The sequence below is a fragment of the Myotis yumanensis genome, unplaced genomic scaffold, assembly GCF_028538775.1.
Source record: "Myotis yumanensis isolate MYYU_CA2020_CCGP unplaced genomic scaffold, mMyoYum1.0.hap1 SCAF_21, whole genome shotgun sequence".
Classification (NCBI taxonomy): Eukaryota; Metazoa; Chordata; class Mammalia; order Chiroptera; family Vespertilionidae; genus Myotis; species Myotis yumanensis.
The window spans coordinates 12,786,499-12,804,008 of record NW_027223772.1 but is presented as its reverse complement, the minus strand read 5'-3'; positions in this window follow the sequence as shown (position 1 = coordinate 12,804,008).

Below are 17,510 nucleotides of genomic sequence, written 5' to 3'. Positions count from 1 at the left end.
AAGAGAAGTTGGAGTGCTTCGATGAGCTGGAAAAAGTTTAGCTAAATCAGAAAGCAGGTCTAAGCAAGTTTATTCTATATATATCCTATCTAATAAAAGAGAAACATGGTAATTAGCCGTACAACCGCTACCCTTCCCATTGGCTAACCAGGGCGATATGCAAATTAACTGCCAGCCAAGATGGCGGTTAATTTGCATACATAGCCGCAATGCTGGGAGGTGAAAGGGGAAGGACTGAAGAATGGTGATCGGCAACCTAGGCGGCAGGCAAGAGCTGGGGGGTGGGCAAAGGCAGCCTTCAGCCAGTGATTGCCATCAGAAAGCTGGTTGGGGTTGCCGGCTGGCCTGCGCCCAGTGATGGCCATGGCGATCAGAGGGTGGGAGGTCCGGGGCACAGGTCAGGCCGCAACCCCAGACACTCCGGGGGCCAGGATTGCCGGCTGGCCTGCGCCCAGCGATTACCATGGGGATCGGAGGGCGGAAGGGCCGGGCCCAGACCAGGCCGCAACACTGGACTCCCGGGGCTGGCGGCTGGCCTGCAGCCCCGAGATTGCCATGGTGATCCGAGGGCGGGAGGGCCTGCACCCTGTGATCGGAGGGTGGGAGGGCTGGGGCACAGGTCAGGCCGCAACCCTGGATGCCCCGGGGGCCAGGGTTGCCGGCTGGCCTGCGCCCAGCGATCGCCATGGCGATCTGAGGGCGGGAGGGCCTGCGCCCCGAGATCGGAGGGCGGGAGGGCCAGGGCGCAAGCCAGGGGCAACCCCGGACTCCTGGGACAGGCGGCTGGCCTGCGGTCCGAGATCACCATGGTGATCAGAGGGCGGGAGGGTCTGGGAGCAGGCCAGGTGGCAACCCCAACCTCCCAGAAGCCGCCTGCCCACGCCCGTGTGCAGCTGCAGAAACTGCCTGCCCGCGCCCTTGTGCAGCAGCAGAAGCCAACAGCCCTAGCCCATGTGCAGCCTCTGAAGCCACCTGCTCACGCCTGTGACCTGATCCGGCCCCGGGTTGCAGGCCCGCACCCGTGTGCTGCTGCAGAAGCCACCAACCCGTGCCTGTGTGCAGCCGCAGAAGCTGCCTGCCTGCCGCATCCCACTATGATCCACTGAGTTATGAGGCCAGAGAGCAAGGAGAGCTTCCACCCCTGAGTCAAAGTGGGGAGCAGAGGACACGGCCTCCCCTCCTAAAGTCGCCAAAGGATAGGACCTAACCTAAGCCACATCCTCTGAGACAGCAAGGCAGGCACCACTGACCCTCTCTGCAGGCCAGGCCCCCCTCCCCCTTCCCCTGTCCCTGCACAGCTCCCATAGCTCCCCACTGGCTGAGTCAGGCACAACAGGTTTGCAGCCACAGGGGCGATTTAGCAGCTAATGAAAAATGCGAGAACAAACAAATGAAGCAGCTACTGCAGTGGGGAAAAGACGTTCATCAAATTCATTGTCTCTGAGGAACTGAGGCAGCCAGCACAGGCCCCTGCACAGGATGAGGCTTCTGCTTCTAAAGAAACATCCTGGGGTTAGAGGTGAGGGGGTGCTGCCTTTCCCATCTCAGAGCTCTAGGAGGAGTCTCTGCTCCCCCTCCTGGTATTCTTAACACCCAGAGACCCCTCAGTCCAGGCAGGAATGTTCCACGCTGACCGCCTCCAGAAAGCAGAGAACAAAGAGGCACTTCTTGACTTCAAGCCTCTAAACCAGTGGTTCTCAACCTTGGCTGCACATTAGAATCACCAGGGAATCTTTTTAAAATCCTGATTTCTGGGCCTCATCCTCTGGAAATTCTGTTTCTTTGATATGGGGTAGAGCCACATTAGTAACAAAGAAACAGAATTTCCAGAGGATGAGGCCCAGAAATCAGGATTTTGAAAAGATTCCCAGGTGATTCTAATGTGCAGCCAAGGTTGAGAACCACTGCTCTAAAGAGACTTGACCACTGCGGGCAAAGACCTGCAGCTGAGAGGGGGCAGATTCTGGGTGTCAAGGTCCAGAGCATGGAAGACCTCCTGGGGGAGCAGTGGATCTGGAAGCCTGTGTGCTGGGTCAGAGACACACCTGCCTCCCACCCTCCCCTGCCCTGCACATAGACGTGCCTGGACTGGGGTGAGGAGGAGAAGGAGAACTAGAGGGAAGGAACACTGAGTGTTTGTTGGTGGCCATGTAAAAAGGACTGTGACCCTCCCCTCCCGCTGAGTCACTCCCTAAGGCAGCAGGAGACGGAGGGTCTGAGAGCAGCCACACAGCTTTGTGGCCGTGACCAAGGCACCAAGATGGTGTCCATGCAATGGGGCTGAAGAGGTGTCAGAGGACCTCACCCCAGAAAACCCAATAGCTCTTTGTGTGAGAGAGAGGAGGTGGCAGGGAGGAAGGGAGAGAGCAAATTGGACTCAAGAGGCCTCAAGGCTCAGATGAGGAGAATATACCAGGGATCAGCATGGACTTGAGCTCTGAGGTGAGGGTCAAGGGCAGCTGGATGGGGGCCAGCCCAGACAGAAGACTGAGGTCCAGATGTTCTTGACCCTGCTAGGTTCTTTGACACCTGTGCCTGAGATATAAACTGTCTGACATGGAAGTACAACTTCAGAGAAGGGGGTGGGGAACCTAAGTTAACTAATATTTTGTTTTTGTTTTTTCACTTGGCAGAATGGGGGCTGAAGTTGAAGTTAGGTTTGGTTACTAAACAATAAAGAAAGCAACATTTCTTGCACACCCGACTGTGTGGTCTGAGTTTTCTGCTGCCTATAAACCCAGAAAAAGTTGTAAAATGAAGTACTAATCTCTAGGGTTTAGGTCAGACCGAGGAGTAGTGCCACTCAGCCAGAAGCTGGCTCATGGCTGGCCAGTACAGTGATGGTGGCAGGAGCTTCTCCCACCTCTGTGGCAGCACTAAGAATGTCCAACTAACAGTTTAGGCCCGACCCTTGGGGGCCTAAGCCTTTAGTCGGACATCCCCCAAGGGCTCCCTGGCTGCCAGAAGGATGTCTGACTGCAAGCTTAAGCCTGATCCCCCGGGGAGTGGGCCTAAGTCAACAGGTGGATATCCCCCAAGGGGTCCTGGACTGCAAATGGGCGCAGGCCGGGCTGAGGGACGCACCCTTCCCCCCCGCACCCCCCCCCCCCAAGTGCACAAATTTTGTGCACCGGGTCTCTAGTATATATATAAAAGGCTAAGTTGACTCACGCATGTACGATACATAGAAAGCTCTCGCTGGCGCCAATCACACACGTGTTTCGATCTGTCATTGTTGATAGTGAATTTGGTTGACACTTCTATTATAGAGAAAGGGCAAATAGCGATAGTTTTTATATGTTGTTTTCTTTCTTTTTTATTGTTTAAAGTATTACATGTCTCCCTTTTTCCTGATTAAACCCACCCCCCAGCCACTTCCACCCCTGAGGGCAAGCCCCCACCACCCCAGTGTCTGTGTCCATTGGTTATGCTAATATGCATGCATACAAGTCCTTTGGTTGATCTCTATCCCCCTCTTCCCCTGCCTTCTCTCTGAGGTTGGATGGTCTGTTCAGTGCTACCTCGTCTCTGGATCTGTTTTTGTTTATCAGTTTATGTTGATCATTATATCCCACATATGAGTGAGATCATGTGATATTTATCTTTCTCTAACTGGCTGATTTTGCTTAGCATAATACTCTCCAGGACCATCCATGCTGTTGCAAATGGTAAGAATTCCATCTTTTTTACAGCCCCATAGTATTCCATTGTGTAAATGTATCATAGCTTTTTTATGCACTCAGCTGCTGATGGGCACTTGGGCTATTTCCAAATCTTAACTATTGTAAATTGCGCTGCTATGAACATAGGGGTGCATATATTCTTGCTGATTGGTGTTTCTGGTTTCTTAGGATATACTCCTAGAAGTGGGATGGGTCAAATGGCAGATCCATATTTAATTTTTTGAGGAAACTCCATACTGTTTTCCACAGTGGCTGCACCAGTCTGTATTCCCACCAGCAGTGTACTAGGGTTCCCTTTTCTCCACATCCTCACCAACACGTGTCCTTTGTTGATTTGTCGATGATAGCCATTCTGACAGGTGTGAGGTGATATCTCATTGTCATTTTGATTTGTATCTCTTGGATTACTAGTGACTTTGAGCATTTATTTCTGTCTCTTGACGTTCTTATGTCTACTTTGGAGAAGTGTCTATTTAGGTCCTTTGCTCATTTTTTAATTGGATTGTTTGTCTTCCTTTTGTTAAGTTTTATGAGTTCCCTGTATATTTTAAAAATTAACTCCTAATCGGATGTAGCATTGGCAAATATATTCTCCAATACATTGGATTCTCTTGTCATTTTTTATGGTTTCTTTTGCTGTGCAGAAGCTTCTTATTTTGATGTAGTCCCGTTTGTTTAATTTCTCCTTAGTTTCCTTTGCCTTAGGAGATGTATCAGTAAACATCTGCTACAAGAGATGTCTGAGATTTTTGGTACCTATGGTTTCTTCTAAGATTTTTATGGTTTCATGTCTTATATTTAACTCTTTTATCCATTTTGAGTTTATTGTTGTGTATGGTGTAACATGGTGGTCTAGTTTCTTTCTTTTTTTTTTTGCATATAAGTGGCCAATTTTTCCAACACTATTTATTGAAGAGACTGTCTCTGCTCCATTGTGTGCTCTTGCCTCCTTTATCAAATATTGAGTATAATGGCTTGAGTCAATTTCTGGGTTCTCTGTTCTGTTCCATTGATCTATATGCCTGTTCTTGTGCCAGTATGAGGCTGTTTTGAATACAGTGGCTTTGTAGTATAACTTGATATCTGGTATTATGATTCCACCAAGTTTGTTGTTCTTTCTCAAGATTGCTGCAGCTATTTGGGGACTTTTCCGGTTCTGTGTGAATTTTTGGAGTTATTGTTCTGGATCTGTGAAGTATGCCATTATTATTTTGATAGGGATTGCATTGAATGTATAGATTGCTTTGGGTAGTATTGACATTTTAAGGATGTTGATTCTACAAATCTATGAACCTGGTATATTCTTCCACTTTTTTATCTTCCTCTATCTCTTTTTTCAAAGTCCTATAGTTTTCTGAACACAGGTCTTTTAATTCCTTTGTTATGTTTATTCCTAATTATCATAAATTTTTTGCTGCAATGGTAAATGGGATTTTTTTTCTTAGTTCCCTTTTCTGAGAGTTCATTATTGGCCTATAAAAATGCCATAGATTTTTGGGTGTTAATTTTGTATCCTGGTACATTTTAAAATTCATTTATTAAATCTAATAGTTTTTTGATGGAGTCTTTAGGGTGTTCAGTGTACTGTATCATGTCATCTGCCAATGAGAGTTTTACTACTTCCTTTACAATTTAGATGCCATTTATTTCTTCTTCTTGTTTGATCACAATGGTTAGGACTTCCAGTACTATATTGAATAAAAGTGGTGAAAGAGGGCATCTCTATCTTATTTCTGTTCTTAGAAAAAAATGGTTTTAGTATTTGTCCATTGAGTACGATGTTGGCTGTAGGTTTGTTATTATGATCTTTACTATGTTGCGGTATGATCCCTCTATTTCCACGTTGCTGAGAGTTTTTATCAAAAAAGAGTGTTTTATTTTTTTAAGTGCTTTTTCTGCATCAATTGATATAATCATGTGATTTATGTCTTAATTTGTTTATGTGATATATAACATTTATTGATTTGTGAATATTGTACCAGCCTTGCATCCCTGGAATAAATCCCACTTGCCCATGGTGTATGATATTTTTAATGTATTGTTGGATCTGATTTGTTAATAGTTTGTTGAGGATTTTAGTGTCTCTGTTCATCAGGGATATTGACCTGTAATTCTCTTTCTCTGTAGTGTCTTTATCTGGTTTTGGAATTGGGGTAAAGCTAGCCTCATAGAGAGAGCTGGGAAGTGTTCCTTCTTCTTGATTTTTTGGAATAATTTGAGGAGGATAGGTGTTAGTTCTTCTTTGAATGTTTGGTAAAACTCCCCTGTGAAGCCATCCGGACCAGGGCTTTTTTTGCTGGAAATTTTTTTAATTACTGCTTCAATTTTATCAGTAGTTACTGGTCTATTCTGGTTTTCTGATTCTTCCTTATTGAGTTTTGGAAGGTTGTATTTTTCTAGGGATATGTCTGTTTCATCCAGGTTGTCCCATTTATTGGAATAAAGTCATTCACAGTACTTTTTTTTTTTTTTTTTTTTAACGATCCTTTGTATTTCTCTGGGGTCAGTTGTTACTCTTTCAGTTCTGATTTTGTTTTTTGGGTCCTCTTTCTTTGTTTCCTAGTGAGTCTGGCTAGAGATTTATCAATCTTGTTTATCTTTTCAAAGAACCAGCTCTGGATTTTATTGATCTTTTGAATTTTTTTTTATTTTGTTTTTCACCTCTATGTTATTTATTTCTGCTCTGATCTTTATTATTTCCTTTCTTCTATTTACTCTGGACTTTTCTTATTCTTCTCTTTCTAATTCTTTAAGTTGTAGTGTTAGATAAATTATTATCAGTTTTTCTTGTTTTTTGAGGCAGGCCCTTAGTGCTATGAACTTCCCTCTTAGGACTTCTTTCACTATGTCCTGTAGATTTTGGATTCTTATGTTTTCATTTTCATTTGTTTCCATGATGGTTTTTATTTCTTCTCTGACCTCTTTGGTAACCCATTCATTATTTAATAGCATGCTATTTCCTTGTTGATTTTTTTGTGTAGAAGATATATACAGTGATGTCATTGGGGTATTAAAGTCCCCTACAATGATTGTATTGCTGTCAATCTCTCCCTTGATATCCTCCAGAAGTTTTTTTAAAAAATATATTTGGATATTCCTCTATTGGGTTCATATATGTTTAACAGAAAATTGAAACATATAGTGATAAGGTGCAGATCACCGATTGTCTGCAGCCAGGGGCAGATGAAGGGATGGGCTACAAAGGGGCAGAAGGAATATCTGTGGGCATGTTGGATATGGTCTTTTTCTTAATTGTGGTAATGATTACACTGGTATATTATGGCTCAGGATTCAGTGGATTATTTGTACAAATTATAACACAAGAATTAGATAAATATAAAAAGGGTTTCTGAACAAGGATATACATTGAGCTACAATTTTAAATAGAAAAAATTAAAACAGTCTTAATTTTCAGTACGAGTTTAAATTACTCCAGTTGCCTACAACAATTCCACTACAACCAGAACTTGTTCCTAATATTCAAAGAAGCATCATCATAACTAAAGCTTATTAGATTGCCAAAATGTCTTAGCCCAAGATATCAAAATGTGTCTTTGTGTTTTTAAAATTTGGTTTTGAAAATATTTAGTATAATTGCATGGATCTTCCTTTTTTATTATTAACATTAACCACCTACTACTGTCCATTCCTTCTATTATGAAGTGCAAATGCATGGCTTTTGGTGAATTCATATCTAAGTATTATAATCTGGTGAATAGTAACACAGGGTTGGGAAACATGTATACGTGGGTGCCTATTCATTCTCTGTCATCTCCTAGCTATGTTCACCTGGGACAGGTTATTATTCTCAGTGTAAAATGAAGTACTAAGAATATTTATTTCAGAGAGATGTTGTGGAGAACTGTTGAGACATGTAAATGATACACAATAATGGTACTTATTACTTTCAGTTATTACCAACTACTGCTCTTGTTTAGCAATTTCATTTTACATATGAGGTAACTGAGAACTAGAAAAGTTAATAGACTGACCCAAGGCTATAGATCATTCAGTTGAAAGCCTATTTTACACCTATTTATTCTAAATACTGTTACTTTGCTGTGTAAAATGTAGATGGGGTCTAGTTTAATTTACCATTCTGTCAAATTTTTTTCTAAAACTAATAAATTAAGATGCATAATTCATGGTTATATTTCATTCAGATCAAATATACTCAGCTCCATAATTTAGAACGATGCCTTAATGTCTCTCCACAGGCCAGAAATACTCCACTATTGAGTCTTTTGCAGACAGATATTCTAGACTCTATAAAAACTTGAGAAGGTGAAAATCTCACCTACCCCACTTTACACTCATAAACCCTTCTTGTCTGCAGTGTCTGCAGTGAGCAATATGTTTCCAGGTAATAATTTGGGAAAATTTACAGTATTCATCCTGTTTATTTTCTTAAAGTATCACAGATTTATACTGCATTTGTTCAATGTCTGAAAACAATTATTTCATACATTTTTGTTTTTCTTTAGATTTTGTTTTTGCATAAGGAGAGAGGGCTAATCCAGTTCATTACTTTGCCATGGCTAGAAAGGGAAGCTACTGTTTTATTTTTACTCTGATTATTTTTTCATTATTTTAGTAGAATACCTTTAGGTAAGTTTAGTTGGAAACTTTCTACCAGATATATTAAAATATTTTACGGGTTTTTCCAGTACAAGTTTTTATACACTAGGGTTTTATCATTCAGTCATGATCAAGAGGGTTTCATTCCCTTGGCACACATGAATTCCCTCTGAGCCTAAACCACCAAGTCTAAATATACTTGACTCTAGAAAACATGTAAGAGTATAAGAGTTTAGTATTTTGTCCACATCACAAGTGCTGTTTAGATAAATAATATTTTGATGTTCTAAGCTGGTTCATCATATTCAGGAACAATTATATTTTGTGTTTTCAAGTTTCCCTTCGCTAATATGTGCCAGGCTCTGGTTAACAACATTTATAAAAAATTTACATCTGATCATCTTTTGTAGATGATTACACAAAAATTTCCCAATTTCAGAGAGACCAAGATGGCAGCATAGGTAAACACCGGAGATTGCTGCCACAAACAACCACTTCAAAAATACAACTAAAAGACGGAACGGACATCACCCAGAACCACAGGAAGGCTGGCTGAGGAGAGACTCTTCAACTAGAAGGAAAGAGAACAGCATACCGAGGCTCAGAGGAGGCGCAGTGTGGAAAATACAAAGATGAGGAGGTGCGCGTGCAAAGCGGGCTGGTGGCTGAGGGCACGGTTGTCGTTTTCAATCAGGAGGGAGTCTCAGACTCTGAGCTCCAGATCCGGGCGAGTCTCTAGGGACTCAGACTCAAACGGGAGAGGCGGGATTGTCTGGCATCAGTTGGAACGTGAGGGCAGCTTTCTCTCCGAAGTTTGCAGCGGTTGCTGGGGTTCTGAGAAGCAGAGCCTCTGGGAACAGGACTGAGAGCAGCCATAACTGCTCCCTCCGCCCGCCCTGTTGATCCCGCGACCCGCCCCGCCCAAGCCCTGTGCAGAGCCATTTGCCGGATAGCCTCAGGCAAAGGCTAGATTAGCACCTCTCCAGAGGACAGAAGTTTTCCCACTGAAGATACAGGTGATTCTCACAGCCAGTCGGCCTGGTGGTCAAATCCCTCTAGTATTAGCTACAACAATCAAGGCTTAACTAGAACAAGACTGCACACAAAGACCACAAGGCGGTGCACCAAGAAAGCATAAAAAATGCGGAGACAAAAAAAACATGACAGAAATGGAGGATATAGAGCTAAAAAACGCAATTTTGAGGGCTTGCAATAATGTGCTAGAAGCTGCCAATAAATTTGATGAGAGCCTCACGAAATCTAATGAGACCCTCGATGCTGTGATAAAGAAACAACTAGGAATTAAGCATACACTGACTGAAATAAAGAATGTTATACAGACACCCAATAGCAGACCAGAGGAGCGCAAGAATCAAGTCAAAGATTTGAAATGCGAAGAAGCAAAAAACACCCAACTGGAAAAGCAAAATGAAAAAAGAATCCGAAAATACGAAGATAGTGTAAGGAGCCTCTGGGACAGCTTCAAGCGTACAAACATCAGAATTATAGGGGTGCCAGAAGATGAGAGACAGCAAGATATTGAAAACCTATTTGAAGAAATAATGATGGAAAACTTCCCCCACCTGGTGAAAGAAATGGACTTACAGGTCCAAGAAGCACAGAGAACCCCAAACAAAAGGAATCCAAAGAGGACCACAACAAGACACATCATAATTAAAATGCCAAGAGCAAAAGACAAAGAGAGAATCTTAAAAGCAGCAAGAGAAAGAAACTCAGTTACCTACAAGGGAATACCCATATGACTGTCAGCTGATTTCTCAACAGAAACTTTGCAGGCCAGAAGGGAATGGCAAGAAATATTTAAAGTGATGAATACCAAGAACCTACAACGAAGATTACTTTATCCAGCAAAGCTATCATTCAGAATTGAAGGTCAGATAAAGAGCTTCACAGATAAGGAAAAGCTAAAGGAGTTCATCACCACTAAACCAGTATTATATGAAATGCTGAAAGGTATCCTTGAAGAAGAGGAAGAAGAAAAAGGTAAAGATACAAATTATGAACAACAAACATGCATCTATCAACAAGTGAATCTAAGAATCAAGTGAATAAATAATCTGATGTACAGAATGAACTGGTGATTATAATGAATCAGGGACATAGAAAGGGAAGGGACTGACTATTCTTGGGGGGGAAAGGGGAGTGGGAGATGTGGGAAGAGACTGGACAAAAATCGTGCACCTATGGATGAGGACAGTGGTTGGGGAGTGAGGGCAGAGGGTGAGGCGGGAACTGGGAGGAGGGGAGTTATGGGGGGAAAAAAAAGAGGAACAAATGTAATCTGAACAATAAAGATTTAATTTAAAAAAATAAAAAATAAATAAAAATTTCCCAATTTCACAAGCTTCACTTTTCTTTTTTTTAATCTTTAAATTCTTTATTAGTTAAGGAATTACAAATGTGTACTCATTCCCCCCCATTAACCCCCATCCTCCCCTCCCCCCAACTCATGCTCTCATCCACCTGTTGTACATGTCCATTGGTTTGGCTTATATGCATGTATACAAGTCCTTTGGTTGATCTCTTCCCCTTACCCCCACCCTCCCCTACTTTCCCTCTGGGGATTGATAGTCTGATCGCTGTTTCTCTGTCTTTGGATCTGTCCCTGTTCATCAGTCTATGTTGTTCTCTATAGTCCACAAATTAGTGAGATCATGTGGTATTTATCTTTCTCTGACTGGCTTATTTCACTTAGCATAATGCTCTCCAGTTCCATCCAAGCTGTTGCAAAAGACAAGAGTTCCTTCTTTTTTTACCACAGCGTAGTATTCCATTGTGTAGATGTACCACAGTTTTTAATCCACTCATCTGCTGATGGCCACATAGGCTGTTTCCAAATCTTAGCTATGGTGAATTGTGCTGCTATGAACATAGGGGTGCATATGTCCTTTCTGATTGGTGTTTTTGGCTTCTTGGGATATATTCCTAGAAGTGGGATCACTGGGTCAAATGGGAGTTCCATTTTTAGTTTTTTGAGGAAACTCCATACTGTTCTCCACAGTGGCTGCACCAGTCCGCATTCCCACCAGCAGTGCACAAGTGTTCCTTTTTCTCCACATCCTCTCCAACACTTGTTGTTTGTTGATTTGTTGATGATAGCCATTCTGACAGGTGTGAGGTGATACCGCATCGTCGTTTTGATTTGCATCTCTCATATAATTAGTGACTTTTAGCATATTTTCATATGTCTTTCGGTCCTCTGTATGTCCTCTTTCGAAAAGTGTCCATCTAGGTCCATTGCCCATTTGTTGATTGGATTGTTTATCTTCCTATTATTAAGTTTCATGAGTTCCCTGTAAATGTTGGAGATTAAACCCTTATCAGTGATATCATTGGCAAATGTGTTCTCCCATGCAGTGGGTCTTCTTGTTGTTTTGTTGATGGTTTCCTTTGCTGTGCAAAAGCTTTTTATTTTAATGTAGTCCCATTTGTTTATTTTCTCTTTAGTTTCCATTGCCCTAGGAGCATTATCAGAGAAGAAATTCCTTAGACATATGTTTGCTATTTCACTGCCTATGGATTCCTCTAGTATTTTTATGGTTTCCTGTCTTACGTTTAAGTCTTTTATCCATTTTGAGTTTATTTTTGTGTGTGGTGTGAGTTGGTGGTCTAGTTTCATCTTTTTGCATGTATCTGTCCAATTTTCCCAACACCATTTATTGAAGAGACTGTCTTGTCTCCTTTGTATGCTCTTGCCTCCTTTGTCGAATATTAATTGGGCATAGTGCTTTGGGTCAATTTCTGGGTTCTCTATTCTATTCCATTGATCTATATGTCTGTTCTTGTTCCAGTACCAAGCTGATTTAAGAACAGTGGCTTTGTAATACAGTTTTATATCTGGTATTGAGATCCCACCTACTTTGTTCTTCTTTCTCAGGATTGCTGCAGCTATTCTAGGTCTTTTTTTTTTATTCCAGATGAATTTCTGGAACGTTCGTTCTAGATCTGTGAAATACGCGTTGGTAATTTAATGGGGATTGCATTGAATCTATAGATTGCTTTGGGTAGTATGGACATTTTGATGATGTTGATTCTACCAATCCATGAACACGGTATGTTCTTCCATCTGTTTATGGCTTCCTCTATCTCTTTTTTCAGTGTCCTGTAGTTTTTCGCATATAAGTCTTTTACCTCCTTAGTTAAGTTTATTCCTAGGTATCTTAATTTTTTTGGTGCAGTGGTAAATGGGATTGCTTTTTTAGTCTCCCTTTCTGTAAGTTCACTATTGGTGTAAAGAAATGCCTTAGATTTCTTGGCATTAATTTTGTATCCTGCTACTTCACTTTTCTTTAAAGTTTAAAATATGAGTATTTTGGTTGTCTTAACTACAAAGAAAAGTTTCTAAATAATACTTCAACAGAATTTGAGTAATTGATCATTATCTATAGGTTTTGTTTTAAAGTACATATTTTCTGAATATTATATACTAGAAACCCAGTGCATGAGATTTGTGCATGAGTAGGTTCCCTAGGCCTAGCCAGCGATCAGGGCCTATTGGGACCTCCCAGCTGCCGGCCTGGGCCTTCCTTCATTCCACACCACACCCTGGTGGTCAGCACATGTCATAGCGAGCAATCAAACTCCTGGTATCCTGGTCAAACACCCGAGGGGACAATTTTCATATTAGGCTTTTATATATATAGATTTCTATCTTGCTGACAGCCTATTTCAAACACTAAATAAACTAATTTACTCTCCAATATATTTCCCTTATGGTATTTTAATTATAAAATAGGGGGAAGAAAGAAGCTGCATTCTACATCTGCAGTGGTTTTCAACCTGTGGTTTGTGCCCCCTTTGGAGGTCGAATGACCCTTTCACAGGGGTCGCCTAAGACCATCAGAAAACACATAAATAATTACATGTTGTTTTTGTGATTAATCACTATGCTTTAATTATGTTCAATTTGTAACAATGAAAATGCATCCTTCATATCAGTTATTTACATTATGATTCATAACAGTAGCAAAATTACAGTTATGAAGTAGCAACGAAAATAATTTTATGGTTGGGGGTCACCACAACATGAAGAACTGTATTAAAGAGTCGCGGCATTAGGAAGTTTGAGAACCACTGTACATCTGTGATAAAGTCTTTAAATAAATGAGACAAGCAACATCAGTAATAAATAAAGCAATTTACATATTTCAAAGATGACTATCTTGCCTAGCCAGTGCAGGTTAGTGGATAGAGCATCAGCCTTCAGACTGAAGGGTCCCAGGTTTGAATCCTGGTCAGGGCACATGCCCAGGTTGTGGGCTCAATCCCCAGTAGGGGGTGTGCAGGAAGCTACCCATCAATGATTCTCTCTCCTCATTGATGTTTCCATCTCTCTCTCCTTCCTCTCTAAAATCAATAAATAATTACTCTCTCTACTTAATATCAAAGCTGTAACCAGTGGTAGAGCCTAGCAGCTGGTATGGCTAAAGTGAATACTTACTGGGAAATCAGATTGTCATCATATCAGCTACATTATACCAACAAGGACACACTAAGATTCCTGTGAAACATTTAAGAGCTTTCCTTTTGAGTTCACTACTAGGAAATGATCTCATTTTACTTGGTCACTGATATCAGTTGAGTGACACAATGCATTCATTGCTGCTCCTGCAAAGCAATTAGCTTTTACTTCCCATTGTAGGCAGAGTCCAGAGTGTTCTTTAATAAGAAATGGGAAGAAGTGTACTAAACCCATAAGATTGATGAAAAATAGAAATTACATTACATTTCCAAAGGTCACTGTGTTTCTAAAATGGCTAGGGGTTGTGGGAATAGGGCATGTTACAATATGATGTCAGTTAATTCATCATTTTACATAAACACACTTGCCCTGCTTATCAGCTATCACAAATTAGACTATAACAAAATTAAAGTTTCACAAAGTGTTTTAAGAACTAATTGTATTTTCTAGTAACCACTAAATCTATAAGGATCTATGGTTAGTTAAACTGAGTTTTCCTATGTCACAGGTAACTGGAAAAACCAGACAACTACCCAAAAGTTATGATCAAACCACAACCAGGAATCATGTCCTCACACTAATGTTTGGATATTAGTAATCTAGGCATCATCTAGTCATGGACCACGAATGTGACTTGAATTTACACACAACTAAGGAATAGTATTGTGTTCACTTTTATTGAAATATTTATAGCTTATGTCTGTATAGCACATGTCAGAGCACAGCCCGAGCTTTGCATGAGCACTGCTGCTCTGAGTTGCTCTGAGTCCATATATTCTCCAAAATTCTTCCTGACTATGCCTGAGCAGGTCCCTTCTTGAACCCTGCCCACTGTACTAACTATTGGGAACTTAGTCCAAGTTCTTCCTTTATCTTCTGCTCACTAGTTACAGATGTTGGGTTCAAGCCCCTCTACCTAGGGCTGGACCTCCTTGGATGCTGGGTCTGAGAGGGTGAAGCCATGAGAAGTTGTGGGTATATAAGAGTCTTTATTGCAGAAGCCAGTGGCCATATAGTCATCAGACAACACAGTCTTTCATAACAGTGTCCCAATTAGGCAGGCAGCTGTACACTGGCTGGTAAATACATATCTTTCCTACAAAGCAGCATTAATCTCTGTACCCACAGCTATTATCTGAGCAGCCACACACTGCCTCTAAACCTAAAACTTTACATAGCAATAGTGTCTGAGCTCTCCCTTAGAGCTACAGCTTCAGTATCCTCTCTGGCTCAGCAGCTTCTCCTGCCCAGCACCCTCTCGCTGGTTAACATGGTAACTATATCTGAGCTATGAGCTCTTAACCTTACATAGTAGCAGTACTAGCTCTCAGCTCTGTCTGTCTTGGTCTTCTTCACACTCCTTCAGACAAGCTGGTCAGTAACCTGTATATTACTCCAGAGACAAAGAAGGGTTCATGCCAATAGTTACATCAATCATTTTGGCTACAGAAGGGCATACATGCACAGTATACTGTGAGATCACTGTGGCTTTGCACCTGCTTAATTAAAGGTATCTTGGCCTTGAGCACCCTGATTAGGCCCATGCTTAGAGCAGCCTTGGACATCCAGTGTATTCTTAGGGCTCTGTAATGCATTACAGTCTACAGTATATATTTATACATATTAACATTTTTTAAAAGTATGTAGGATATTGGAAGAATCACTGCCTCATTTGAGATAGAACCACTAATTCAGAAGGGCAATAGGCTAATGATACATATCTAATCATGTGTAATCTTTGTGTTTGCTACACTGAAATGATAAGGGCCACAGAAACTGTCAATGTCATTATCATAATATGAACATACCAAGTTTGGGAAATAAATTAATGACAGAACTAAAACAAGTGCTTATAATAGAGAATAAGTGGAGAAAGGAGGTGATTATGAAGGAATTTCTGGAATAACTTGTACGATATATGATAGTACAATAGATTGAATAAACTTTCTTCTGTAAACCAAACACAAAAGAGATTTTCAAAATGATAAAGCAATGCCACTATTCTATTTTTTTGTTGTCGAGGATAATAAAAGTTATTTTTATAGTTCAGGAAAAACACTCAAGGCCTTCAAGTCCCTCTGGGTTTCTTTTTTTTTGTTTTAATTGTTTTATTGCTTAAAGTATTACAAAGGGTATTACATATGTGTCCTTTGTTTCCCCCGCCCTTGACAATACCCTGGCCTCCCCTATCCCCCAGTGTCTTATGTCCATTGGTTATGCTTATATGCATGTATACAAGTCCTTCGGTTGATCTCTTACACCCCTCCCTCCTGTCCCCCAACCCTCCCCAGCCTTCCCGCTGCAGTTTGACAATCTGTTTGAGGCAGCTCTGCCTCTGTATCTATTATTGTTCAAAAGTTTATAATGGTCTCTATTATCCATGAATGAGTGAGATCATGTGGTATTTTTCCTTCATTGACTGGCTTATTTCACTTAGCATAAAGCTCTCCAGTTCCATCCAAGCTGTTGCAAATGGTAAGAATTCCTTCTTTTTTACAGCAGCATAGTATTCCATCGTGTAGATGTACCACAGTTTTCTAATCCATTCATCTACTGATGGGCATTTAGGCTGTTTCCAGATCTTAGCTATGGTTAGTTGTGCTGCTATGAACATAGGGGTGCATATATCCTTTCTGATTGGTGTTTCTGGTTTCTTGGAATATATTCCTAGAAGTGGGTAATGGGGTCAAATGGGAGTTCCATTTTTAGTTTTTGTTTTTTTTTTAAATATATTTTATTGATTTTTTACAGAGAGGAAGGGAGAGAGATAGAGAGTTAGAAACATCGATGAGAGAGAAACATCGACCAGCTGCCTCCTGCACATCGACCAGCTGCCTCCTGCACATCTCCCACTGGAGATGTGCCTGCAACCCAGGTACATGCCCTTGACCGGAATCGAACCTGGGACCTTTCAGTCCACAGGCCGACGCTCTATCCACTGAGCCAAACCGGTTTCGGCCCATTTTTAGTTTTTTGAGGAAACTCCATACTGTCTTCCATAGACGCTGCACCAGTCTGCATTCCCACCAGCAGTGCATGAGTGTTCCTTTTCCTCCAAATCCTCCCCAGCACTTGTCTTTTGTTGATTTGTTGATGATAGCCATTCTGACAGGTGTGAGATGGTACCTCATTGTTGTTTTGATTTGCATCTCTCGGATGATTAGTGACTTTGAGCATGTTTTCATATGTCTCTTGGCTTTCTGAATGTCCTCTTTTGAAAAGTGCCATTTTAGGTCCTTTGCCCCTTTTTTTATTGGATTGTTTATCTTTCTTTGGTTAAGTTGTATGAGTTCCCTATAAATGTTGGAGATTAAACCCTTATTGGTGATAACATTGGCAAATATGTTCTCCCATGCAGTGGGCTTTCTTGTTGTTTTGTTGATGGTTTCTTCTGCTATGCAGAAGCTTTTTATTTTGATGTAGTCCCATTTGTTTATTTTCTCTTTAGTTTCCAATGCCCTAGGAGCTGTATCAGTGAAGAAATTGCTTCGGCATATGTCTGAGATTTTGTTGCCTTTGGATTATTCTAGTATTTTTATGGTTTCCCATCCTATATTTAAGCCCTTTATCCATTTTGAGTTTATTTTTGTGTATGGTGTAAGTTGATGGTCTAGTTTCACTTTTTTGCATGTATCTGTCCAATTTTCCCAACACCATTTATTGAAGAGACTATCTTGACTCCATTGTATGTTCTTGCCTCCTTTGTCAAATATTAATTGAGCATATTGGGTCAGGTCGATTTCTGGGCTCCCTGTTCTATTCCATTG